At 35.8% G+C, this 27,994-nt stretch overlaps 1 pseudogene; it reads right to left on the bottom strand.

The window, feature by feature from the left end:
* Window positions 1–3,866: 3,866 nt before the first annotated feature.
* Window positions 3,867–27,994, bottom strand: part of LOC126692970 (ubiquitin C-terminal hydrolase 13-like) — a 38,432-nt pseudogene continuing 14,304 nt past the window's right edge.

Below are 27,994 nucleotides of genomic sequence, written 5' to 3'. Positions count from 1 at the left end.
ACTCACCATAGTCCCCGATTCGGTATGGCTCCGTTGTACGAAACCCCAGTCACCGATTCGGTATTGGAGCCCATATCAGTGGTTGTGAAGCCGAGATGACCCCAAACTCTCTAATCTCATAATCTCATCTCCGCTTAAACTCAAACCCAAATGGCACAAACTCTCTCTAACTCACAGATCATCGTCTCTCTATCCCAGATCGGTAAGTGTCTCTCTTTCATCTCTCTATCTCTTAGCTCAGTGGTGCAGATCGTGGTGGAGATATGTACTCTGACGATGGGTTTGTGGGTTGTGAGTTTTGTTGATCTGGGTTTGTGGTGTATGTTGATTTTTGGGTTTGTGGGTTTGTGGTAATGTTGTATTTTGATGTTGATTCCTGGGTTTGTGTTGTGCATAGAGGCCGAAAATCTGGGTTTGAGTTTTGTGTTTTTTGTGTTTGGTTTCAAAGCATAAGAAAATCTTGTTGAATGCTTGTGTTTTGTAAATTTTTATGGGCATATCTTTTTATTTTGTAAATCTGAGTGATTTTATGGGTTTGGTTGCTAAGAAAATGCAAGAAAAGAACAGTAAATTTTTAATTTTTAATTTTCTAGGCAAGCTTAGTTGGGAAAGAAAATGAAGAACACATAGTTTTGAGTTCTTCATGTTCTTCCAAAAAAAAAAAGAAAAAAATTAATTTAACTAATTTCTTTTCTTTTTTTAAAAAAATAATTAGGTTAGAAATTTTATATTATTTTTATCTGGCTTTTTTTTTTTATTAATTAAATTGCTGATGTGGCAATTTTAAAAATGTAAATAATTTTTTAATATTATTTTAATGGACACGTTAGCATTTACTGTTGGATCGTTTGCCACGTAGGATATTTCTATTAAATGAGTAATCGTCAGGACTAAAACGGAACACGTTTTTCAAAAAAAGGACTAAAAGCAGTGAAAATAAAAGATAGGTACCAAAGTGGAAATCGCGTGAAAATGTAGGAACTAAAATGGGTTTTTCGCCTAAAAAATATTACCATAAAATAATAATAAACCATCATTTAACAAAATTAAATAATAATAGAATAGTACCAAATCACAGTTCAAAGACATTAAAATAAACATAATCTAATAGGAAATTATTGTTTTGACATAATCCCCTATAGCCTACCCAACCAAACCATCCTTCTGGCGAGACTCATGTTAATAAAGATCTCTCTATCATCAGGATCTTGCTTGAACTTCTCAATAGCCTTCATAAATATTTCATCATTGACTTCTTCTATGATCTCAGGATATTAATGCACTTGCCTAAGGAGAAGTCATTTGTAGGTATAGTATTGCTACTAACTTCATCAATGGTATACCTCTTATACCTCTTAGCCTTTGCTTTAGATGCCTCTATCCTAGCCTTAGCGGCCTCAGCCATTAATTATAAGGCATCATTCATTTGAGAGCTTATTATATCTCGCTTACTCTTACTAGATGCTCATCACAACTATTACTAGGGCGCTTGCTCAATCGGGTTGTAATGTCAAAATCAAGGATTGCCATGACAAGGTCTTGGGTAGGACTTTCTAAATTAACATGAACTCCCCCATGAATGAGTCGTTCTTCCAATGCATTCTCTTCATCTGAATTAAGAGGGTCTTGGATGGGTGCACAATGTAGGACCAGACTTAATAAATATAAGTCCAAGAAGATTATAATTTGAAAGTCCTTTGGTTCGAAACATTTTTGCCTTGGGATGTGCCTGAAAATATAAAAACATCTAATAAGAAAAAAAATGATGAGGGATAATGTATCAAAATATAATATTGTATTGTATTCAAAGATATTTACTCGACAATAATTTTGCCATGACTTCTCAAGTGCATGAATAGTGTTGGTTTCAGCATTCTAACCAAAACCAATTTAATTTATGGGTGTAGAAAACTCGCAGTGTAATAAACACATCCATTAAACTTCCCTTTGAATTGAGTCATTGTAAAAACTCCGTTTACCCAATTCATTTAATGTAGCTAACATTTTCTTCCAAGTATCGGAACTGAATTGCCCATGTGCCATATTTCCCTTATTGATCTCTTTCAACATTATGTCAATAAATAGTTTCTCAAGTTGTGGTATCCAAAGGTTATCGTCATCAATTGAATTGTTTCCTTTAATCTATTATAATACAATGAAACATGAAAACAACTAAGGAACAACCTCAAAACAAATGCCAAACCACTAGATCAACAAATACATAAATAAAATGAGATATTGACATTAAATTTTAGATACAATTTGTATAAACTGTTGAAAAAGAGAACAAACTTAAACCATTGCATAGTTGCTGCACAAGGATAGCTTATTATATGAAATCATCTTGTTAAGAAATTCATTACAATACAAAAGAGATCACAAAATTCAAAAAAAAAAAAAAAAAAAAAGCTGCAATATTTTGTATTTCATACTGCATCTTTTTTCTTTTTCTTTTTTTTTAATAATTTTTATGAACCATACAGCACTAGTTAAATCTCACACTGCAATTGCACTATTATATACCTATAAAATTAGAATCCTATAAACTAGGACAGTATTATATGCCTATAAAATAAACCAAATGTGCTAACACTATTATATACCTATAAAAATAAACCAAACGTACTATTCTATCACAACAATCTCTGAGATGGATTCTGTAAAGCTAGTTGTCCTTGTAACAATAGTTTATTCAAAGTTAAAGTGAGTCTTATTTATATAGATAGTAAAATATTATTTTAGATGTGTACCTTTGATTGATGGATCACCTAAAGCTGTAAAAAATTGAGTAAATCTACTAATAGAAAATAGAAATATGAAATTAGGAAGAGACAGAGATAAATTAGAGGCGCAAAGAATAATACTGGAGGGGAGAGAGAGAAAGGTAATGGATTTTACTGTACCTAGTACCCCTATCTTTGGTTTCATTCTCTAGTCTCTCTGTGATGAACTGGAGGCACAGCAAAAAATAAAGAAAAAATTATGTGAAGTAGTGGCAAAGAGAAAAAAATATATATAAATAAAATTCAAAGTAAGTTTAGTTGCATAGTTCAAACCAGAGAGCTGGTTCATTAAAGTTGTAAAATGACATGTTTTTCCTGTGTTTTTCACAAGCCTAAAAAAACACAAAATTGAAAAGAGCCATTTGGTTGCTTTCATTTTTCTTTATAAATTAGAAACAAAAATTATTTTCTCTTTTCTGTAGTTTTGAGCTTACCAAACAAGTTTTTGTGATTGGAAACAAAAAAAAGCCCTTCAAAACAAAAAACTGATAAAAAAAACAATTACCAAACATACTCTGATTATCCCGAAGGAAATGGTCAAGCTGAGGCCTTTAACAAAAGATTTCTGAAAATATTGAGAAAAATGACTAAGGAGAATGGAAAGGGATGGAGAGAGGAGCTTCCTACAACTCTGAGGGCTCATAGGACAACCAAATCACAAGCTACAGGAGCTTTACCCTTTTCTCTAATATATGGCACAGAGGTTGTCATCCCAATAGATTTGGTGAGGCCAACAGTGAAGCTCACAGGGATCTCAAGAGTACCCAAAGAAGCTGCTTTGAAAATTGTTGAAGAAAAGCGCGATAATGCTGCCTCTCATAAACTCCTTTACTGGGCTAACATGAAGACTAGGCATTAAGGCCAATTTAAAGAAAGAAGGTTTCAAGTTGAGGAACTTATTTGGAAAACTGCTCCTCATGTACCAGAAGTGGCTGGAGCTGTCATGCACAAGTTTTCCCCAAAGTGGGAAGAACCTTACATAGTGGAAGAAGCACATCAAACTAGACATTATTGGCTAAAAGATTAGGCAGGTATAAAGGCATATGACCCCATTAGCGAAGCTCACCTTAAGAAATACCATACTTAATCTTGTAAAAATATCTTTTGTTTCCATGATGTCAAACTAATGTTATGTTCTACAATACTTATATCATTATAAACAAAGTTTTTCTATTCAGTTACTTTATATTCTACTGTTCATGATATGCATGTAAAGTTTAATATCCTAACTAAATAAAGCATAGAAAAGTTTATAATACAATCAAATGGCCTTTTAAGACCATAAAATATTACAACTTGAAAATTAAATAATGTTTGTGAGAGAACTAATATTTTCAAAAGAGAAGTCTGGGTGGCTCAGAGCTCCAAGCTCACATTCCAACTTTTCAATTTCTTTCCTCAAAGAACTGTGTTCTGCTGTGACACCTTCTAACTGAGCCTGAAGGGCAGAATTGACTTCTTGCTTGGATGTCAAATCCACTTTAAGTCTATTAATAGATTCTTGGAGCTGAGTGATTGAAGTGCCGTGTACCTCTAAAGCTGACTCTATTTCCTTCGCTTTGTTGATACAAGAGCTTTCTTTAGCTCTCAACTCGCGGAGTGAGGACAAGGAAGCATGAACAGAGGGTCCTGCCTTCTTTAAGTCCCTCAATGCAGTGACACGGCTCTTTAACCAGCCGACATTGACACTTAAGCTCTCAGCCTCACTTAGTGTGGAAAGAAAGTCATCAAGGGGGAGATCTAGACAATTCTCTTTGCCTTTTGATTGCAGTTGGGACACTACAAACCCAATTTGCCCCAAAAGAAAGCTCCTAAGAGACAGTGTCCACTTGTTAGTATCCTTCATCATCTCAGGATATTTTGAGAGCAACTGAGAACATGTTGCTCTCAAATCAGGAGAAAGTAATAAAAACAGTGGATCAGAGTTTGTTTGGGTGCTTTCACCCTCTTGGTCCTTGGAAGTAGCTTCTGCAAAGTCTTCTGTCTTCTGAGGATTTTCGGCATACACCCGATTTGAATCTCCCCTTTCAGCATTGGATTCTGTTTTCTCATCAGAAGTCATTTCTTGTACAGAAGCCTCTTGGGTTGAAGGAATTACTTTTGTTTTGGTTTGAGCCCGAGGAACAGATTCTACAACCTGTCAAAGGTCAAAAGGGAGAAGAGAAGAAAAAGTTACTTACCGGGAAAACATCATTATGACTCAACAAAATGGTGTAAACTAGAACCCAATCCAATACATAAGCTGGTTTAGCATGAGTCAAATGATTAACCAGACATGACTGTATGCCAATTCTACTGACATAGAACAAATATTAGCCCCCTGGAAGATTTCAAAACACTACCATAGTCGTTATATATTGTTTGGGCTTGTCTATAGTAGTTAACTGACTGTTTTAATTTACGAATTGATAATGTACTTTTTAAAAAAACAAGTGCTCAAACTTGGCAACACAAGCAAATGCAGCATGCAAGGTTGGTGCACCATGAAGACCACATACCCACAATAGTGCAAAAGCTCAACATGTAGCACAAAAACAGGGAGATCCTGATCTCCGAATTGTAAAGGTTCACTCTGTACCTGACGATTCTGCACATAATCCAAGAATGAAGGAACATCTGAATAGCGATATTGATCACTGCTTCCAACTTGAGGGGATTTCTGAAAGCAAACAATGTCCCCATCTTCGAGCTGAAAAATGCAAATGAAAATAAGGCCATAAAAGAAAGTAGATAAGCAATTTGATACGAAAGACAACTATAGAGAAAAGTTATGGAACAAACAAACAGAAAATTTGTGAACTACATCTGAAAACATTTCCCAAAGCAAAGCATTTGCAATTAGTCGTCTATAACATACCTGACTAGCACGGAAAGTCACCTTCTTGTCAATGCATTCACACATGATAGCAGGTTCAAACTTTATTTCCTGAATATCAAATAGGATGAGTAAGGTAACTGCTGAAATTAGATAAGAAAGAAAGAAAAAGTTAAACTTACCTCATAAAGTTCAATTTCTTCATCAGCACTGAATCCAGCCATTTCATTTAGTTTTGCCAATATTTTCACTGGCTTACTACTGCCCTTAACAAAAAGCCTCCCAACATATCTGATATTATAGAAGAAAAGCATGAGTGCTTTCTGCAACTCTAACAAGGAGGGAAGAAGGAAAGAGAAACTACCGGAGCTCCTCTTTCGATGGGTCATATAGCTTAAAGAATAGCAGAATATCTCTTTTCGTCCTTTTAGGAGGAGGAACAGGCTGCAAATCCTGAGTGATTATGCAGATCAGTAACAGCACAAAAGAGAGAATCCATGCCACTCAATGATAAACCAATTCCAATAATATTTATCAAAAGATCTACTCAAACAACCAGAGGGGGATCACCTCATCAGATATGAAAGACAACATTACCTGCCCAAGTTCTACTTCTAGAAACAATTTAAGTTCTGCATTATTTGCCTTATTGGAAACTTCTCTCAACTGTCCAACCTACAATGCACAAAAGTGTCATAAAACAAATATTTTCCTACCATCGATAGGCAAAGGCAACCATGTGCTCTTATGAAGTAAATACAACTTCCACATCTATAATTATCTCAATAAGAAATTCTCAGCAATACCCTTAAGCATAGTTATATCAAATGAACATGAATAGCTGAACAATTAACAGTTATATCACACACTTTAAATATATGTTCATTTGTTCTTTAGTGTCTGTTTGCATGCGGCTGAACCATAAATTGCAGAACTATTTAGATCATGATTTTTAGGTCAGAGATAAGAGCTATATATAAAGTTTCTTGACAAAAACGCAAAATACATATAAAATACTGTACATAAATTTGGCAGATGAAGGAAATTTCATAATACATTTCAAAATGTGCGCTAGATGTATGTTTGTGTGATGTGCCAATTTTCAAAGACAAAGTCCTACAAATCATAGATCTGCTAGATTCATTCAGTCTGTCAAAAAACCATTCAAACTTTAAAGCAAATGCATAGTAATCCAGCCCAAGATCTTCATGCCATCAAATAACAAGATCAAATGAACCAAATTCAATGCTATATATTGATAAGTAATGTGATTTCATTAAAACTCAAAAACAATATACCGGAAACACACATGCAAAATGAAAAAAGCAACAAAAAAGTGCAAAAAATAAAAGCAGGCCGAGACTCATCAGCTGATAGCTAAAGGGACTACAAATTTGTTGGTAAAAGCGAAGGGCGCACTTAAGCACAAAGACCTCTTGGGGCCTAGGCGTGAAGCGCAAAGCGCAAGCGCACGCCTGATTGAAGTGAAGCGCACATTTAAAAAAAAAATGATTTAATAAATTTAAAAATAATTATTAATGAGAAATGCAACAATCAAATTATCAAATTATCATAGAAATTGAAATAAAAAATTTTATATAATTCATATAACATTTAGATAAGCCCTACTTCTGCAATTTTAACACAAAAATTGCAAATCAATTCATTTTATTTTTTTGGATAAGCTAGATATGAGTACTTCCATTTAATATCCTTACTTAAATCTCCAATATCCATAATGCCCTATGACTAATTAGTAATATTAGTTAATAATTTAATCACTTGTAACTCTATAGGAATTAGTCTGCTATGTTCAACATCAACCACTAAAATAACTAAACAATCACCACAAATATGTTATATCAAACTTCTTTTTTTCCCATGAATGAGCAAAGAATATGAGGACATAGCAACATGGTAATTGATACCAAGCAAATATCCAAAAGGGAAAAAATAAAATAAGAAGAAGTTGGGTGTGTTACTGTTTCAAGGAGAAAAATCAAGAAAAAATAAAAATAAAAATAGGGAAGAACTGGGAGGTTGTGGATTGGGTTTTAGCCTTTTAGGACAAGTTACACTCAAAATATCTTTTTTTGATAAGTAAGTTACACTATAAACATGTCATATCAATGGTTTATATCAATAATGTCAAGATCCTAAAGTTTTATTTCAGTTTTGATTTATTTTTTTGAAAAATATAAAAAAGCGCCAAAAAGTGCGCTTTGAGCTTTTTGAAAGAGTGCAAAAAAGAGCGCCTAAAGCGCGCTTCTTTGAATGAGCCTAGCTTTTGAGGCAAAAAGCACTGGAGCCTTGGGGCTTCGAGCTTTGAGCTTAAGCGCACTTAAAGCGTGCTTTTAACAACACTTGTAGTCCAAAAAAAAAAGCCGTAGAAACCAAATGCATTGGTATTAATCCACCTTCATAGATGTACAACCTAAAATCCCACTTCCCTTAAGTCTTTCTCAACTATCTGGTAACATGCTCCTCATCATATATATGCCCATCAAATTTGCAACTTTCTTTTTTTTTGATAGGTAAGAAAAAGCATGAGAAAACACAATGTTCACGATAGTGAACAAGAAGAAAAAAGAGGAAAAAAAAGCAAACAAACACTAAGCTATACTAAGAGACAAAAGAAAATCCGTGATAGAAGAACAATCTGAGAGGCCCCAACACCGAGACCAATCAAAAAGGGTCCGTTTGCATAACTCCAACAACTGATCCAAAGACTTCCCTGTATCCTCAAAAGAACGCCGATTCCGTTCAGTCCAAATATTCCACATTAAACAACCCGGAACTAGATTCCAAATATTAGAATTATGATTCCCAAGACTTTCACTCATTAATTTAAACCTCCCTCTAACCTATAATATCATTTGAATCAAAATCGGTCTTTCACACTAATGCATTCACCAGATATGTAGTCATTTGTTTTGCATTGTTTGTGTTTTTTTTTTTTTTTTTGGGTGATTCTTAGATCCGTGATTGATCTACTGGAATGTTTTCAAGGACATTTTCATTGCCACAAAGTAGCTAAGGTGTGGCAAGCCCTGCCTCTTGGCGTCATGTAGGATTTGTGGTATGAAAGAAACAAGAGGTCCTTTGATGGAATTGAAAATCCTACTTATTCTTTGAAATGGGACAGTTCACAGCCTGTGTCAGCCCCTTTCCTTTCTTCAATAAAATTATACTTAATTTTTTTTTAAAAATAATAATAGATAAAATAAAAAACCATAATGCATTCACCAGTTTTTGTTGAACATGTCCAAACCATCGTAGTAGACTCAACATAAACTTTTCCTCGGGAGGTACTACTACTCCCAACTTTCAATGAATATCTTCAATCATTACTATCATTTCTGGAATTTTGCCTCACACACCATGGTACTCTCATTTTAATTATAATTATGAAAATGACATCTTGATAACGCAACATCAATAATGTAAAGCATAGCCAGTCCTATAACATTACAAAACTTTATTGTCAACCTAATAAGTATTCTAAGGTCACATGGCATCTCAATTGCACTCATAAACTTCATCCATCCTACCCTAATCCTATGGATAACATCCTCCAAAAAAATATGAAAGAAAAGGATCTAATCTAGATAAATGAAATTTTAAATCATGATGAAAGATTCCTCTGATTTCGTTTGAAAATATAGAAGACAAGACCCAAAAAAATTATCAGCCATTCAAATATTATAATTTTCACAAGATAAATGACAGAAATTATGTTCATTTCTGATCAGACCATCTTTATGGATGATTGAACAAAGAAATAACTAGGGTGAACATTCTTTGATACGTCCTGAAAATCAAATTTTACTATCCTCATCTCGTCTAATTATATTAAACTCTCAGTCCAATTTCATGTTATAGTCTGATCTGTCTTTTAATTAACACAATATTATCTGGGGCTCTAACTTTGTCAGTAGTTCGAGGTGTCTAAGATAAGGTGACCCATTATCCCCTTTTGTTATTCATTTTGGTGGAGGTCATCAATACGATGTTAAGGAGAACTAAGAAGAGAGGCTATATTTGGGGTTCCAAGGTGGGCTCCAATGTTGTTGTTGGTTTGTGCATCTTGCATTTATTATTTGCTGATGATAGAATATTATTTTATGATGCAAATTATGAGCAAATTCTTTATATTTGAATGGTGTTGACCTATTTTGAAGCTGTGACAGGCCTCAAAGTAAATCAAAGTAAGAGTGAGATGGTTCCTAGTGGTATTCGGTGAGGTTCAGAATAGGCCAGAACTTCCAGATACCCTCTGATGTAAGATTGGGCGTTTACCAACGACTTACCTGGGTATGCCTTTGGGGGTGTCCTTCAAGCCAAAGTCGTTTTGAAATCCTATTATAGAGAAGATGGAATGCAGATTATTAGGTTGGAAGAAATTGTGTTTGTCAAAAATGGCAAGTTTATTGTTATTGAAGAGAACATTCTGCAGTCTACCTACTTATTATCTCTCATTGTTCATCATTCTTGTTAGTGTGGAAAACAGAATTGAGAAATTTTAAAGGTTTTCTTTGGGGTGGTATGGGTGATGAGTTTAAGCATTAGAGAAGATGAAACACAGATTATTAGGTTGGAAGAAATTGTGTTTGTCAAAAAGGGCAAGGTTAATGTTATTGAAGAGTACATTCTCGAGTCTGCCCGCTTATAGTGTGGGGTCAAAAAGGTTCCTACACTATATCTACTAAAAGGTAGGGGAGGGTAGCTGAGTTCAATTTTGGCATGATAGTTGGTGTGGTGACCAACTATTGAGGATGGCCTTTCCTGACTTGTACATTTGTTCATTATAGTGAGATGCTTCAGTTAATTCCTTGTTACAGTGACAGGGGACTGAGGATTTGGGATGTGAGTTTTATGAGAGATTTTAATGATTGAGAGAAATGGGTGGTAATGTCCTTATTCAATCTTCTTTACTCTAATCTCTCTAATTGGCAGTTTTATTAAACCGTACTGTACCATCAGTTTAAACAGAAATTCCGTGATCCCTGATATATCTCGAAATGTTTACACTCTCATACCGTTTACACAATTATCCCACTTTAACCCACATAACCGCAAAATAAAATGTAACTTGTTTGACCCACAGATAAAAGGCTCACCATATAGGATAACTAAAGGTAAGGAAAAAAAAAGCTGTTAACAATTTTTTTTGATAATTAATAAGTTTTATTGATATCAAAAAATGGACACCCTAGTCCATAAGGAGTGTACAGGGGGTCAACAAAAATTACAAGAATCAAGACAATCAAGAAATGAAGAGAATGATTGGTTTCGCAAAGTAGCCAACCAATCTAACAGCTGCTAACAAATTTTTAAACATTTCAGAAGTGTCAGATGCTTTTTTTTTACTTTTTGAGAGTGCCTAATGGCTAATACTAATAGTAACTAGCTTCTACCCTAGTAAAATAGTCAATTTGTACTGCCCCACCTGCTGACCGACATGCATGGTCAATTTGTCAAGACTTTTTTTTTTGAGTTAAAATTGTCGAGACTTTTTTTTTTTTTTGGATAAATAACAGAATTGTATTTAATCAAAAATCCAGGTACACCGGTGGTGTACATGGATAACAGTACATCGAACTCTTAAATTACAATCAAACATTTCTAAAAAATTAGAACAAGAAAAAAGATTAAAGGACAAACTCCACTCCAGCAAGGTGTGGAAAATGAGAGATTTAAGTTTCAAAATAGACCATTCCTTCCCCTTGAAACATCTTGAGTTCCGTTCTCGCCAAATACACCATAAGACACAATATGCAATGTGGTACAGCCCTCCATAAATCAATGCTATGATGTCCACCAAAGGAACCTTGCCAACTCAAAAGTAAATCAGTAACACTTCGCGGCATAACCCATAGAAGACCAAATAGAGTCCATACCATAGACCATAGATAAGCAATAGGACAATAAAGAAAATTTTGTCAAGACTTTTGGCTCTCCATCGTCCATTATTATTATTATTATTATTATTATTATTATTATTAATCTCTTCTATCAAGTACTTTTTCTTGCTTCATAAACTTTTTTAAAATTATTTTATATCTTATAAATTATGATTTTATTTAATTCTGGAATTTTTTTTTTTATACAATTAAAATTATTAATGGATGGGAATTGGGATACAGGTTATTCCAAATTGTAGTGTTAACATTTATTTTTCTTTTAGTTTTAATTTAAATGAATGGTCTATTTTTACCTTATTTTAGCTATTTTTTATAATTATAAATATATTAATTAGTTAATTAATAAAGTTACAGTTCAACCAATGAACCACTGATTGAACTAGTGAACCAATGAACTAGTCTTTCAATTGAGTGACTCGAGTTAATCTCCAATTCGGTTTTGATAACTATGCTCATTGGAAGGGTAGAGATCAGTTGAGATGGAGACTGAAAGGAAAAAGGATTTTGACGTAAACTCATTTTATAATGCCTCAAGGGCCTAATGTAGGACAAATTAGGGATTTGTCTACATTTAGTTGCGGTGGGTTTAGGGTTAGGAAAAAAGAAGAATTAGAGAGAAGTTAGGGCTGTTTAGGGGCTGTGTAAACAGTACCCATGAACAGTACCGTGAACGAGGCCAACGTGCCTAATGCTCAAAACACTCAATTTTATTAATCAACTCATTCTAAGATACTGAAAACCCTAGAAGATTCTAGATTCAAGAAAGTTACCAAAATACCAATAATTCGCAGTAATTTCTGAAATTACAGATTTGCCCCTCAATATAAAACTGACCATAACTAATAAAATAAAAACCGAAATTAAAAACTGTTTTAACCCTAAAAGACTCATACTTAGACCATTAAAAGGGCATGACTTTCACTTCAATAGGACTTCACATGAGGACCCAATAAAATAATTCTTGAATAAGCAAATTTGCAAAGTAATAGCATATTAATCTTCCATGACTCCATCATACTCTCTGGTTGAAGCAGTTTTCCTCCATACCTTAGACATCTTCGGAGTCCTCAATCATTATTAAAGAGATTTAATTCCCAAGACCCTTACACATTCCATGTCACCTCCACAGAAGATAATAGTATCATCTATGAACAGAAAATGCGACATGTTCAACACACCGCCACTTCTACCCTCAACCATAAACCCCAACAACCTTCCTCCCAATATTGCCTTCTTAATCATCTTACTAAGTAAATCCATGATTAGGATAAACAACAGTGGCGAACCTTAAACTATACACATTCATTGTTCCCCAAAACTTCCCAGTGTGATAAATCTTACCCCATGACAATTGGTACAACTTCAAATATCTCTTTTGTTCTAATTCATTGGTCTTGAAGCAGTTTTCCTCCATTCCTTAGACATCTTTGGAGTCCTCAATCATTATTAAAGAGATTTAATCCCCAATATGCCCACATCACACCCTACAATATTTCCTAGATTCATACTCTTTGATGTTTCTGAGCTATATCCTAAGTCTTTAAGCAGATCAAAAAGAGGTCAAACGACAAATTTATAAACAACCACAACTCAAAAAACATTACTCAAGTGTAATCCATGACACATGAAGGTAAAAGTCAACAAGTGTTTACTGATTGTGCTTCCTCCTGAGGTGTCAGTGGTCGATTTGGCCTGTATGTATTGTTTTGGCGTTGTGCCCAAAGCCAAAACCGTTGAAATTGCACTGGTATACCCAGCTCCTTGGCAACTTCTTCCTGAGAAAAATAAAAAATTAAGAATAAACTATAATCTAATAATAAAATTTGAAAAAAATAAAGGTAGTTTAACAATAAGAGTTAGAATAATATGACTAAATTCACCATTTTCTAGCAGCTTAAGCTTTTAGGACAAGTTGTAGCTTAGCATGGCATAAGAAAAAAAATTTAAGAATAAACTATAATCTAATAATAAAATTTGAAAAAGATAAAGGTAGTTTAACAATAACAGTTAGAATAATATGATTAAATGATTAAATTCAAATTTTTCTAGCAATTTAAGCTTTTGGGACAAGGTGGTAGCTTAGCATGGTATAAGAGTAGGAGGCCATGTGTTCAAACTTCGTCTGCATACTGCCTCCGATTTTAAAAGGTTAAAAATCACATGTGTTGGACCTCACTTATTAAGGGGAAGGTTGGGCCCATGTGCGAGGAAGAATGTTAGAATAATATGGATAAATGATTAAATTCACCATTTACTAACATTTTAAGCTTTTGAGACAAGTGGTAGTTAATCAACATCTATAGAATATCTTGTTGCAGTTAATCTTGAATAATCTTTTTATGAGAGAAAAACATATATCTAGTATGGAGGTCATTCAAAACAACATAAAAAACAGTTGCTCTAGATTGACCTCAATTAGAAATCCAGAATAATCATAAGCAACTATAAGATCTAAGAAAGAAAAAATGTTACTTATCAGTAATCAGTACTATTATCAGTAAAGTCCAATGCCAAATTGAGAGTCAAACTCAAGACCTGCTTACTAAAGGGGAAGGAAACTATACTGATCCCCAAATCTAACCAAAATTAGCTTATAAAAATCTGCTATTGGAGTAAGGGAATGAATCTACCCCAAAAATTATAACATGCAAAACAGAATTTCAACTTTATCTAAAAACAAGCTATTGCATGAATGTTTTTCAAACAATTGATAATCAAGTCACCCACCACCCCATACTTGGCCTATAGGGGTTGAAAACTACTATAAGCAGATTTATTTATCAAAGCATCAATATTTAAAATGGAATTTACTTCACCAAATGTCATCTACAGTAACTGAAAGGATATCGTATGTAATGAAAGTTGAGTCTTATGTCATGCTACAATGTGGCTCACTATAAGTACATTAAACGTTTTAGGATAATTCACCATATGTGAAAATCTATTCTCAAAGTTCCAAGAAATTTAATATACTACAATTATATATCTCTTATCAAAAGTTTCAAGAGATTAAAAAAAATCATTATTTTTAATATTGTTTTAATCTGCAATAAATTTTTGTTTTGATGAAAATTCAGTGTAACATGATATGCTTCCTGTCATATAACTTAGGTAAATTTGATTCTTTTATTTCACTATCTGTTTTATTGTTCAATTTCAATGGTGTTAGTGAAATCTCACTTTAATTTACAGATGATTTTGTATTGACCCATGCGTTGCACAGTCATACGACTTGTATATGCGTGTGTGTGTGTTTACATGTAAACATGGCATGCTAACTTAAATATGATGTCAAATGCAGTTAAAAGTCAATGAAAATACATCATAACCCAAACAGAGCAGACACAACTCCATCTATTCAAAAAGAATTACATTTTTTATAGAAAATAAAAAATAACAAATCGCAAAGTACCTTGAAAAGGTTAAACGAAATCTGCTTTTGAATACGAAAACTATGAACTTTGTCATGATCTACAAGGTCAAAATATATATCCCTTCCAATCTGTTCAAGTAGGTCCTCATTACGTGCAACCTACAGGCAATAAAGGAACTAATGAATAATGTTCCATGAGTGACACATATACATATAAACAGAAAAAAGCAGCAACTGTGAGAGAGGACAGTATGTATGTATGTAGTATACACACACACACGCAGGAGTTCTCAAAAGCTGAAGCTGTAACCTTTATGATGGTGTAGAGGTGTGCCTCTGCCTTTTCCTTTCTCTTTTGCTCCTTTTCATCTTGTTCTTTCTTCAACCTTATCTGGTATGTGATGTTCAAAGCAAGACTTTGTTGACAAAGAAGTATTAAAACTTTCAAGTCAAAAATAAGTGTGTCAAACACCTTACCCTAAGGTGTTCTGCAATGTCCTTGTCCACATTACAAATTATTTTCTCCTTGTCACTTTCGCGTATATATAAAAGCATATATGCATTTGAATATTTGGTAGACTTAAATGGAGAATTGTTGAACCCAGGATTTTCCGGTGGCAACTGTTGCATGTAGTAAATTATAGAAAATGCATCAACTGAAAAATCAATAAAAAATTAGAATACACTAACATACAAATTACATAGAAGCAATGTGGAGAAAAACATTACCTCTTCCTCACCACCATACTGCTCCTCTAGTGCCCTCTTAACATCTTCTTTTGTCACTTGTTCATCATCAAATTTAAACCTAAGAGCAACAAATCACAGTGTAATCTAACAAATCAATGGAAATATCAAGAAATATTTGGGAGGATTATTGACAGAAGGAAACCAAAGCTGCTTGACTACATATCAAAAAACATGAATGATCTTCAATCACTCCAGTTCCAAGAATCCACAGCTCACTTCATTTACCAATGACAAAAACCTTGAACCAATTAAAACCCAGCACTGAAAGAAGTCACCAGGAAAAAATGAAGATAAAAGAAGTAACACCGCAAAGATTATCTTCCCTTCCAATTGAAAAAAGAAGGGGAGGGGGGGGGGGGGGGGGGGGGGGAATCTGCTCTGCTATCATCTTAGTATAGTCGCATAGCAAGCAGTGTAATAAATCAATAGAAACTTTTTCATTTTAAGTAAATCAAAGATAAAGCATTATGGAGGAATGAGAATGGCTGTAGCTGAAAACTTTCCTAAACCATTTTTTTAATAAGTAATGAATGATTTTATTTATTAAAAAAAAAAAACTCTAAGATGGTAAGAATCTACTAAAGAATTACAATCCAAGATCAAAGAGATCCATGGAATCTATATTGAAGAGTTATAAGATAACCAATACATAGTATAATATTCAAATAACAACAAAGAAATAGTCCCAAAACTTTGGGGTCAACTATAGATCCTCAATAGACCAATCAAGGTCTGCACATACATCGTTCTCTGCCATTTTCTCTTATCCAAAATCATACTCTCTATTGCCACCTTAATTAACTTTTTTTATTATTTATTTTTACTACTTTTACTAGTGTTATTTTAGGCCTTCCTCTACCTCTTTTAGTTAGCTCGACTTGAATCAAACCACTCTTCCTTATCGGTGCATTAATTCCCCTCCCCTGCACATGACCAAACTATCTCCAATATCTCTCCCTCATCTTTTCATCAATATAAACCACCCATCTTTAATGAATTTTTTTATTTCATATCTTATCTTTCTATGCATTTCCACTTATCCATCTTAACATTTTCACATCAACTACGCTCATTTTATTTTTATACTAGTTAAAGGCCCGTGCGTTGCACGGTTTTATCATAAACTTATAGAATATACATTTTATTTGAAAAACAATAATCTCCCAAATAATTATTATAATAAAAAAAGGAAAAAAAATTGGTATAATAATTCTCAAATATAAAATGATAACACCTAATAAAATTATTATTTTGTAACCTACCAATCGTGCTCTAATGAGAATTTTGTATTTTTGGGAGATTGTTGAATACTTCTTTGTACAGTATATCCTTGTTCTTGTTTGTCTTGTTCTTTATTATAAAATTTTATGATTGATAAAAAATCATGTCAAACCATATTTAACGATTGATAAAAAAAAATAAAAATAAAAACTAAATGGATAGATTGACTTCTTTTATAGATCAAAGTGTACAACTCTAATAGTTAGCCAAAGCTATTTCAATTAGGAAAAAAAAAATCAAATTGTTATGAACAATTTATAATCAAATTTATATCAAAAGATGCTTAATTGTAAGATAAAAAGAAGATTTTTCTCCAAATCAAAATTGAGAGGATGAAAAAAACATATCACCATTAGAACCCATGTCATAAAACAAAAAATAATTTAAAAAATCATACCGAAGCATATTTAATGATTAATTCTCAAACCATAATCATATAAATTGTATAAATCATAAGCAAATTAGGTTAAATGAAAAAACAAAAAAAAATACACAAAACCTATTCGATTTAATAAAAAAATTAGAGCAAACAAATATATAACTGAAGGTTGTACAGTAAAGTACATATTCATTATAAATTATTTAGTATATATAAACTCCACATTGAAGAAATTGATACGAATAAAAAGTCTAATGTTAGTCTAATTTGTGGGAGTGTAAAGCTGAAGTCTAAATCTTAAAAAAAGTGGCAAGAGGAAATACAAAGAATTTAGTGTTTTATTTAAATACTAAGAGTAGTTGCTGTTTTTTTTTACATGTACTACCTTGCTGATTTTTTAAAGTGTACAGCGTTGCTTTTTATTTATTTTTTTATTTTTTTATACGTGTAGTAATATAATTTTAATTAAAAAATAAGGATAAGTTGAAGATTTTGGATTGTAATCAAATTGATATTATTTATCAACTTATAAATTATAATAAGAAAATTATTAGATGAAGAATTTGGATTGTAATCAAATTATCAACTTAGAAATTATAAGAGCAGAAGATAAGAACAAAAAAAATGTCTATTTTTTTAAAAATCTAGCAAAATTTCTGCAATTTGATGGAGAGAGAGAGAATTTTCAATTGTGTGGAAATTAGATTTCTAATCATTTTAGGAATTATAAGAGAGGAAGAATTAACTTAGGATGTATGTTTATCCAAAATCTTCATCTAATACTTTATTTTTACGTGTACTATGTTGTATTTTTTTTTGTTACACATGATAATATAATTTAAATAAAAAAAAGGATTAGATGAAGAGTCTATTGATTTTAGACTTTGTTGATAACATTTTAGATAAACACAACTGCTATATTTGTAAATCAAATACTACTTTATTTCATTAATTGATTTGTCATTTTTATCCAAAAAATATGTATATATCTATTCTTAAAATCTAAAAATTTATTAAAATTTCTGCAATTTGGTGAAGCCATTTGGTGCAACCACGGCATCTAAACCCAACTTTTATTATATATAATATGATTTTATTTTTTGCACACGCTCATTTTATGAAAATGTTGCTTCCTAATAGCCCAACATTCAATACCATATAGCATAGCTGGTCTTGTAAAACTTTACCTATAACTTAGAAGGTATTCTTCAATTACACAATAGTCTTGATGCACTTCTCCAATTCATCCACCATGCTCTTATTTAATGATTCACATCTCCTCAATCTCTCCATCCTTACGAATCATTGATCAAAGATATAGAAAACACTCACTCTTCAATATCTCTTGACCATCAAATTTCACAACATCTCCATCCTTGTCCACATGTACTCTATCTACTTAAACAAAAACATTTAGATTCTAAAGCATCCCTCCAAATTTCCAGCTTGGTATCAACTCCATGTCTAGTTTCACTTTCATCCACTAAGACTATAATCTGCAAAAAGCATACACCAAGGGTCTTTCATCTTGAATCAGTCTAGTAAGTTCATCCTTAACTAGTGCAAAAAGATATGAACTTAAAGTAATCCTTAATGCAAACCTTGATCCATAATACTCTGAACAAAGAATGTAAAAATATAGATTTCATCTCAACAATAGCTCTCATTACGCCTTCAAAAGATTAATTATCCCTCTCCCCAAATTGTCCACATAATGCAGTGAATCGCCTTCCAAATCAGACTTAGCATCCATAAAGCCCTCTCCAACATGCATAGACATCTATCAACTTCTCTTCCATCACCCATTGAATCACAAATGCAAGGAATACAAAGGACCACATTTCATATACAAATGAACCATGTAGCAACAAGTGATCCACAGACTGCTAAACTTACACATACAGCTTCAATGGACCATGATCACATTCCATCTAATAAGATTGACCAGTTTAAATTTTAACCAAAGTAGTTGTCCATAAAAAATTTAAAATTTAAAATTAAACTATAAATAAAATAAAAAAATCTACGTTCTTAGGCAACTAGCTACACCAAAAGCTCCTTCAAAGAAACCATCATCTAGTTGTACCCCTCAACCTTTCATAGTTAGAACAGACAGAACTTACCATTTTTTGTTCAAATCCCATCTAATATGACCTGCTCTACAATCAAAATTGAAACAAGAGTACAAAAAATCCATTGAAGTTGTATTTGTAAGTTTAGCACTAATGAATCTCAAATTCCAATAACATGGTCCATCCTCCCATCTTGAATTCAATATAGAAGATGCATCTCTGTCCTTCGCAATCAGAGGTCCAGTAATGACAAAACCCTACAGTAGAAGAAATATTGACATTAAATTTATCCATCCGTGTCTTACACCTTTTCACAGGCTACACCCATAAGGTCTTACTACCACTTCAAAGGTCTAGTCACCACATGCTTCCCCATATTTTTTTATCAAAAGCAAGTCTCCAAAAATGTTGACTCTCCTCATTGAATTTCCATAACAACTTAACAAACAAAGCTTGAGTAAACATTTATAAGGTCAATAAATCAATTGCATAAACAAAAATATAAAACAAAAGTTTAATGAGATAACAATTAGTATTGAAAGTGTTGAACGTAGTTAAAAATTTCCGATGTGCATTACCACTGATCAGATAGGGTTGGCCTGATATATGCATAGTAGTGTCCACCATGCACCCCACCACTGTGAACCAAAACACTGTAAAGAAAGAATAGTGGATGTTACCATCTGTAAATGCATCAATGAAAATTATCTTAAGCAATCAAAGAGAGGAATAGCACAAAAGTATCATATGCTGTTGGTGCACTTTTTATGTTTTGTCCCTTAGTCTCGGGAAACTCTAGGTAATACTAATACAAAATACACAACTAATCAGAAATAAAAGAGTACCCTCTAAAGAAAATTTATAATTATACAAATGTCATTCCTACAGAGATAGGTAAGGTCATCAACGAAGAAAGAGTCTGCAGACAGTAGTCACCAAAACCTGTTATAGTATGACTGTCACTCTAAAAAAACCTGGACATGGACACAACACAACACAAGACACGGCAATTCTTGAAAAATTAGGACACAGCATGGTGGGGATACAACAATTAATTAATATATTTAAGTACAATTTCATTTTAAGTTTTCAGAATAAATAACAACTATTAAAATCTTTCAAAGGAAATTATTATAAATAAAAAAAACTTTTAAAAAACTCCCAACATAATAAGGACACGCATGGAATAGTGTCCCTTGAGTGTTTGACACAAACATGACAAATAGTTTGGAGTGTACAAGCTTCTTAGCTGTCACTATCTAAGAATGTAGATAGATCTACTACTACAAAGATGGATCCAGATCCACATTGGCTTCAGTTGCGTTTATAGAGAGAAAAATGTTTAATTAGAGTTGGTGAGGGGCATAGCATTATGGTAGCAATGTTCAAGTAATTACCCAATAATATACTAGAACAGGCTAAGAAATTATAAGTACAGACACATAGTAACCACCACTTTAGTATTTCAATCTTAGCATAATATATAGATGAAACTCTCCATCTAACAACTAACCAATCTAGATCATACATTCAAATGTCTAGAGGACTTTGAGTGAATCACCAAATTTTAAACAATACCCTTCTTGGACTTCTGGCAGAAGAACGCTTGAAAGAAGCACTGCTAATAAGATGGGCAATTTTCATTTCATTAGAACAAATTAATGAGTAAATAAACTGAAGAACGTCATTAATCCAGTTCATCAGTATTCCAGACTATATTCCCATGAGATGTCATCCAATAGAAGAATTACTTCATTACATCTACGAAACTGTCTAGAAAAATTTTACCAAATAAAGCAAAGATTTTTCCCAATAAGTAAAGGATATATTATCAAACCCAATAACTGAGAATATTAATACCTGTGAAGAATGTAGAGGTTGCGAACAGTCTTATCTGCATCTGGCGATAGATATTTGCCATTCTCTCTATCAAGATCAAGTTCCAAAGGGAACTCATAGCGGTCATTTATCTGTCACCAATAAGTGGAAAAGGCAATTCCAATTACGGGTGTTCAAAGGCAAGTAATTAGAAATATGAGAAAAAAGAAAAACCATCCTCGGAGCCCAAAATTATAAGAGGTTGTATATTCTAAGATCCTATATACTAAGACAAGAAGCTCTAATGATCTTGCAAAATCTGAAACTGATTCTAGGGGTCTAGCAATTCAAAATTTGAGATACTTTAATGAAGCGCTTTTGGGAAAATCGTTGTGGGGATTTCAGTATGAGAAAGAAGCATTATGGAGAAGGTTATAAGGGTTAAATATGGAACTAAGGAAGGAGATTGGTGCTCTAATTCTGTTCCAGGCTCTTACGGGGTGAGTTTATGGAAATCTACTAGTAGTGGTTGGTTTACTTTTTCTCACTACATTCAGTTTCAGATTGGAGATGGGACTAGAGTGAAATTTTTGCATGATGTTTGGTGTGGGGATAATCCTTTGAGTGTGTGTTTTCCGGATTTATTTAGAATCAGCAATGATAAGGAGGCTTATGTCGCTGATCTCATGCAGTTTCCCAATGGGGTTCTTTTTTGGGACTTGGGAATCTTGTGAGCAATTCATGATAGGGAATCAGAATCTTTATTTGTTTTTTGGGATTTTATATATGGAGTCTTGTTGAGGGGTTTTGGTGAGGATAAGATGTGTTGGACGCCTGCTAAGAGCAGAGGCTTTGAGGTAAGCAGTTATCATTAGACTTTGTTGGGTGTATGTACTCAATCCTTTCCTTGGACAAGTATTTGGAAGCAAAAGTTTCCTTCCAAAGTCACGTTTTTTGTTTGGACTATAGCTTTGGGAACTATTTTGACTATTGATAATTTACGTAAGAAGGTGTTGATTCAAAATTGGTGTTATATGTGCAAAAGTAATGGAGAATTGGTAGATCATATTTTACTACATTCTCCTATTGTTTTTGAGTTGTGGTCTACGGTGTTCACCTTGTTTGGTACTACTAGACAATGCCAAAGACTGTGGTTGAGCTCCTTGCATGTTGGCAAGGAAACCTTGGTCATCTTTTTTTTTTTTATAAGTAATAAAGAAGTATATTAAGAAAACTACCTCAAGAAAACAGAGGCAGAACAGACAGTACAGAGAGAGAAACAAACAGAAAAAGAAAACAAAACTAGAAAACAAAACAGAAAGCAACAAATAACTAAGTACAGGGAAGAGAACAAAGGAACAAAGGGAGGGAATCACTAGAGGTGAGTCCCCAAGCCCTAGACCAATCAAAAAGAGAACCACAAAAATAAGTTAGCAACTGGTCATTGGATTTGTCCCTGTCCTCAAAAGTTCGCCAATTCCGCTCCCTCCAAATACACCACATAAGGCACAACGGAGCTAAATTCCAAATGCTAGAAGAGTGCTTTCCAAACCAGTTCCACCAGCTGAAGAGCATTTCTGCAACCGATCTAGGCAAGACCCAAGAAATCCCAAAAGATCTTAAAATCAAGCTCCACAACTTATAAGCTTTTTCACAATGGAGAAGCAAATGATTCACCGTCTCCCCATTGCAACGACACATAATGCACCAATCAACCAGCTCAAAGCCTCTACACCGCAAAGTGTCCCCTGTAAGAATCTTCTCCCAAGCAGCCGTCCAAACAAAGAAAGAGACGTGCGTAGGGGCCTTAACCTTCCAAATACCTTTCCAAGGAAAAGTAAAAGGAAAGGGGCTTCGAAGCTTGTCGTAAAAGGAGCGAATATTGAATTCCCCCTTCTTCGACAATTTCCAAACCATGCGGTCTTCTTGCTCGGAGTGAGGTAAACAAGAATCCAAGGTATGGAGAAAATTATCCACCTCTCCCATCTCCCAATCATTAGGATCCCTAAGAAAAGGAACCTTCCAACTTCTACAAGCCTCGGTCCCCAATCTTTCAAGAGATGAGGCCACAGAAGCCTCTCTATTAGAAACAATCCCATACACAACCGAGAAGGAAAGATGGAGTGGAAAGTCCCCACACCACTGATCTGTCCAAAACTTCACTCTATCCCCCACCCCAATCTCAAACCGAATAAACTTGCTAAAAATCTCCCAACCTTTTCGGATACTTCTCCATAAACCACACCCATGAACACCCCTACCCAACTTAGAAGACCAACCCCCCCACTCTTCCCCAAACTTCAAAGCTACAACCCTCCTCCATAGACGAGTCTCCTCAACCCCAAACCGCCATAACCACTTTCCAAGTAAAGCTTTATTAAAGGTAGTTAGTTTCCTGATACCCAAGCCACCATTAACCTTAGGAGCACACACCTTATCCCACCCTACCAAATGAACCTTCGACTCCCCCCACAGGAAGTCCCTCTGAATCTTCTCAATTTTATTAGCCACATGCGACGGAATGGTGAAGAGAGATAAATAGTAAGTAGGAAGGCTAGAAAGCGTACTCTTGAGCAGCGTCAATCTTCCGCCTTTTGACAAATACAACTTCTTCCACCCAGCTAACCTCCGATTAATCTTCTCCAATATAGGATTCCAAATAGAGGGGGATTTATGAGACGCCCCCAACGGCATACCAAGGTAGGTCATAGGCAAGGACCCAATCCGGCAACCCAAAATCTCTGCCAAGGCATGAATATTATTAACCTCCCCTACTGGAACCATCTCACTCTTCAGGACATTAGCCTTCAAACCAGTCACAGCCTGAAAACAAAGGAGAAGCATCCGCACATGAAGGATCTGTTCCACTTCCGCATCACAAAACAAAATAGTATCATCCGCAAATATAAGGTGCGAGACACATTCCCCTTCACCCCGTCATCCAACAGCCTTGAAACCCCTAATCAGGCCAGCACCTTCAACTCTTTTCAACATCCTACTTAAGACCCCCATCATGACTAGAAATAACAAAGGAGATAGCGGATCCCCTTGCCTCAGACCCCTCGTGCTCCCAAAAAAGTCAGCAGGAGCCCCATTGATCAAAATAGAAAACTGGACCGTCGAGATACAAGTGCGGCTCCAACTACACCACTTCTCCTTGATAGAGTTCATTCTTGGTGGAATCGTCATTCCTTCTCTGGTACTCCTAGCTTTGTGTTTGCCCAAAAGCTGAAGGCTTTGAAAGAAGATATCATTCAGTGGAACCGGTCGGAGTTTGGTCATGTTGGGCGCAAAAAGTAACATTTATTAGAGGCTCTGAAATCCTTTGATGCCAAGGAAGGGGAATTTGGCCTCTCTGATGCTGAGGTTTGTGAGAGAGATGTGATGAGATCTGAAGTTAAGAATCTTCTCTCTTTGGAAGAAATCTCTTGGAAACAGAAATCAAGGATGCTATGGATTAAGGAAGGAGATAATAATACTAAATTTTTCCATAGGGTGGCTAACTCCCGCAGAAGGTATAATAATCTGAGCATTTTGGAGGTGGATGGGGTGATCTATGAGGAGGAATCCAAGGTGGCTGCCCAGGTAGTAAACTTCTATAAAAATCTGTATCAGGAGATGGAGGAGTGGAGGCCTTTTGTGGAAGGTTTGGAGTTTGATCAGATAGATGGGTCGGAGAGGGGTTGGCTTGAAAGGAGGTTTGAGAAGGAGGAAATTCTTCTAGCTGTTAACGAGCTGGCTGGAGATAAAGCTCCAGGTCCAGACGGCTTCTCTATGGCCTTTTTCCACCATTGCTGGAGAGTGGTGGAAAGGGATGTCCTAACAATTTTTGAGGAGGTCTATCAACATAGTAAGTTTGAGAAATCTTTGAATGCTACCTTCTTAGTTCTCATTCCTAAGAAGAATGATGCTTCCAATATTCGAGATTTCAGGCCTATTAGCTTGGTGGGGAGCATGTACAAGATCCTGTCTAAGGTTTTGGCAAATCGTTTGAAACTGGTCTTAGATCATCTAATTTCTGAGTCTCAGAATAGTTTTGTGGGAGGAAGACAGATTCTTGACTCAGTTCTTATTGCTAATGAGTGCGTTGATAGTCGAGTGAAGAGTAAGATCCCGGGGGTCATTTGTAAGCTAGACATTGAGAAAACAGGACGAGGTAAAATCCGTTGGGTCACATCCAGGAAGTGCTCCTCCCAATCATGAGACACCAAAACTCTGTCTATCCTAGACATCGAGGGCTGATTTGAACCGCTAGACCAAGTATATCTCCCACCCTCCAAAGGCAAGTCAATCAAGTTAAGATCCCCAATGAACTCCGAAAAGAGTTCCATGGTCGGAGTAAGACGAGAATATCCCAACCGTTCGCTAGGGAAACGAACAATATTGAAATCCCCGATGCAACACCAAGGGACATTCCAATATTGCTGAACACCAACCAACTTGTCCCACATAAGACCCCTCTCATTGTTATCAACTGGGCCATAAACCCCCGAACACGCCCAAGTGAAACCATCCCCCACCCCACGCCACCGAACAGACACAGAGAAAGAACCCACCAAACACTCCGACCTCTCTACAACCCTCCTATCCCACATCAGCAAAACCCCACCCGCCGTCTGGACAGCATCTAGCGCCACCCAATCCAAAAAAGGACAACTCCATAAGCTACCAACCAACTGTCTGTCCAGGCCAGCAAGCTTAGTTTCTTGAAGGCAGATTACGTCACACTTCCAATCACGCAATAAATTTTTCACTATCAAACGTTTCCGACCGTCATTCAGACCCCTAACATTCCAAGAAAGAATTTTCAAATTCATAAAGACAATAACACCCCCACTGACCAAAAAACTCAGCAGCCAGCACGCTGCCTACCATCATAATTAACTAAGGATTGCAAATTCCTCAGTTCTCTCTTCCCTTTCTCCTTGAAGATGACAACTTTTCTAGTAGCCGAAGCTTTCCTGTTCAGCTCTTTGTCAGCCTCCGTCTCCCTCTCAATCTTTTGTAACAAGGCAATACATAAGTTCTCATGCCGGCATAAAGGCAGCCCCACCAGTTTACTAAACCCAGGAAGTCTGTTCTTCACCCATCTAGAAATATCCAACGTGTTCACATTCTCCACTGCCTCATTACTCCAATTTACCTCAGCTGCCAAAGGGAACCCAAAGGGCGTGATAGATAATAGAGGGGTTAATAAACTATCCTCTCCCCCCAAACCCATATCTGAGTTGTTCAGTTCGACCTCCACCAAGTCACTCACCCCAGCACCAGCACATAAAGCCTTTGTGGGAGTCACCGCTGAACTGGGTTGCACTATTTCAAGGGCAGCATTCGGCTTGGAGATGACACAACTGTCCCAGCCACCTTCAGCCCCAATGTTGTCCCTCATGCCCACAAGCCCAGCCCTTGATAAACTCAGAAATAAATCAGATAAAAACCTCTCTGCCGGTGACCACAACGACTCCTTATCAGACTTACCCGGTGACACCGAATGCACATCGGAATTTTTTCCGTCGGAGGAGGGACCGCCAGCCTTGATCAGAGAGATCGGAGGCTCGCCGGAGCAAGAACCTGAACAAAAACCGGCGGTGCCGAGGTCGCCGGCCTTTCCCGGTGTCATCGGAAGCTCGCCGGAGCTGAATCCGGCAGAGGAGGGGCCGTCGGCCTCCACTAGCTGCAACGGAGACCCGACGGTCCCAGTCCCGACAGTGGGGAGATCGGCGTCCTTTCCCGGCGGCTTCCAGGGCTCGTCAGAACTGGGACCGGCGACGGAGGGGCCATCGGCCACCGCCAGGGGCTTGACGCTCCGGTCCGACGCTCCTTGCTGGTGACGAGCCTTGGGACAAGCCTCAATAGTCAGGATCTGGGCTGACTTACCTTCCCCAGCCAGAGAACACTCACCCAAATCAAAAAAGCTTGGGCCTGAGAAAGAAAAACCCCTCACTGGGCTTGATCCACGGCCCAAACCAGGCCTAAGAGCAACCTGATTGGTTTCTTGAGGAGCCCAATTAAGTACCTTAGGAGCATCAGAGTTGCCTTCCCATTCCACTTCACGTGCCACCCCTCTGTTCTTAGAAACTCCCCCTTTCTTTCTAACCCAAGAGACCCGTCTCCTCCCTATCACATCAACCTCTATGACAAGACCTCTCCCTGCCCAGCAAGATCTCCTAAAAGCAGACTTCTTCCCCTTTACATCAGCTTTTGAATTCAAAAAGCTTGGGGAAGGTAAGCTAGTGTCTGCCACCTTCTGCTGACCCACCTCAGCCACCTTACTCAACCGTTGCTCCCTCCAAAACCTTCCCACCACCTCCATCCTTCCAGACTTGCTCACTAGAATTTCCCCCATTTTTGCACCTGAGAGTATCAGCTTCTCCCCTTTTTTCTCCTTTCCTAGCTGCTTTCTATCCTCAGTTCTTTCATGAAAACCTTGCACAACTTCAGCAAAAGTTCTAGAGTTATGAACCTCCAGCTTATGCTTCCGTGCCTGAGGAATGAATTTAGGGGGACCATTTCCACCCACTGCATAATGAGAAGGAAACAACAATTTCCTTAGTTCTAGACCAAAAACCCTCCAACCAAATCTCTCATTGCCCTCCGGTACAATAATCGATCTCCTAGTCCCACCAGCTTTGAGTTCAGATAACAGCAAGAACTGACCTAAGGAGTTGGAACACCATTGGAGAAAGAAAGTAGTGTCTCCCTCTCTAAGAGTGAAAAACTGCTTGAAACTCTTCCCAACAACAAAGTGTTCAATGCAAAACATCAGCCAATGGGCTGCGTTCTTGCTCATGAAAACTGA

The sequence above is a fragment of the Quercus robur genome, chromosome 7 (genome assembly GCF_932294415.1).
Source record: "Quercus robur chromosome 7, dhQueRobu3.1, whole genome shotgun sequence".
In the NCBI taxonomy this organism is placed as follows: Eukaryota; Viridiplantae; Streptophyta; class Magnoliopsida; order Fagales; family Fagaceae; genus Quercus; species Quercus robur.
The sequence above is the reverse complement of the archived record's forward strand: the minus strand, read 5'-3'. Positions and strand labels throughout refer to the sequence as shown.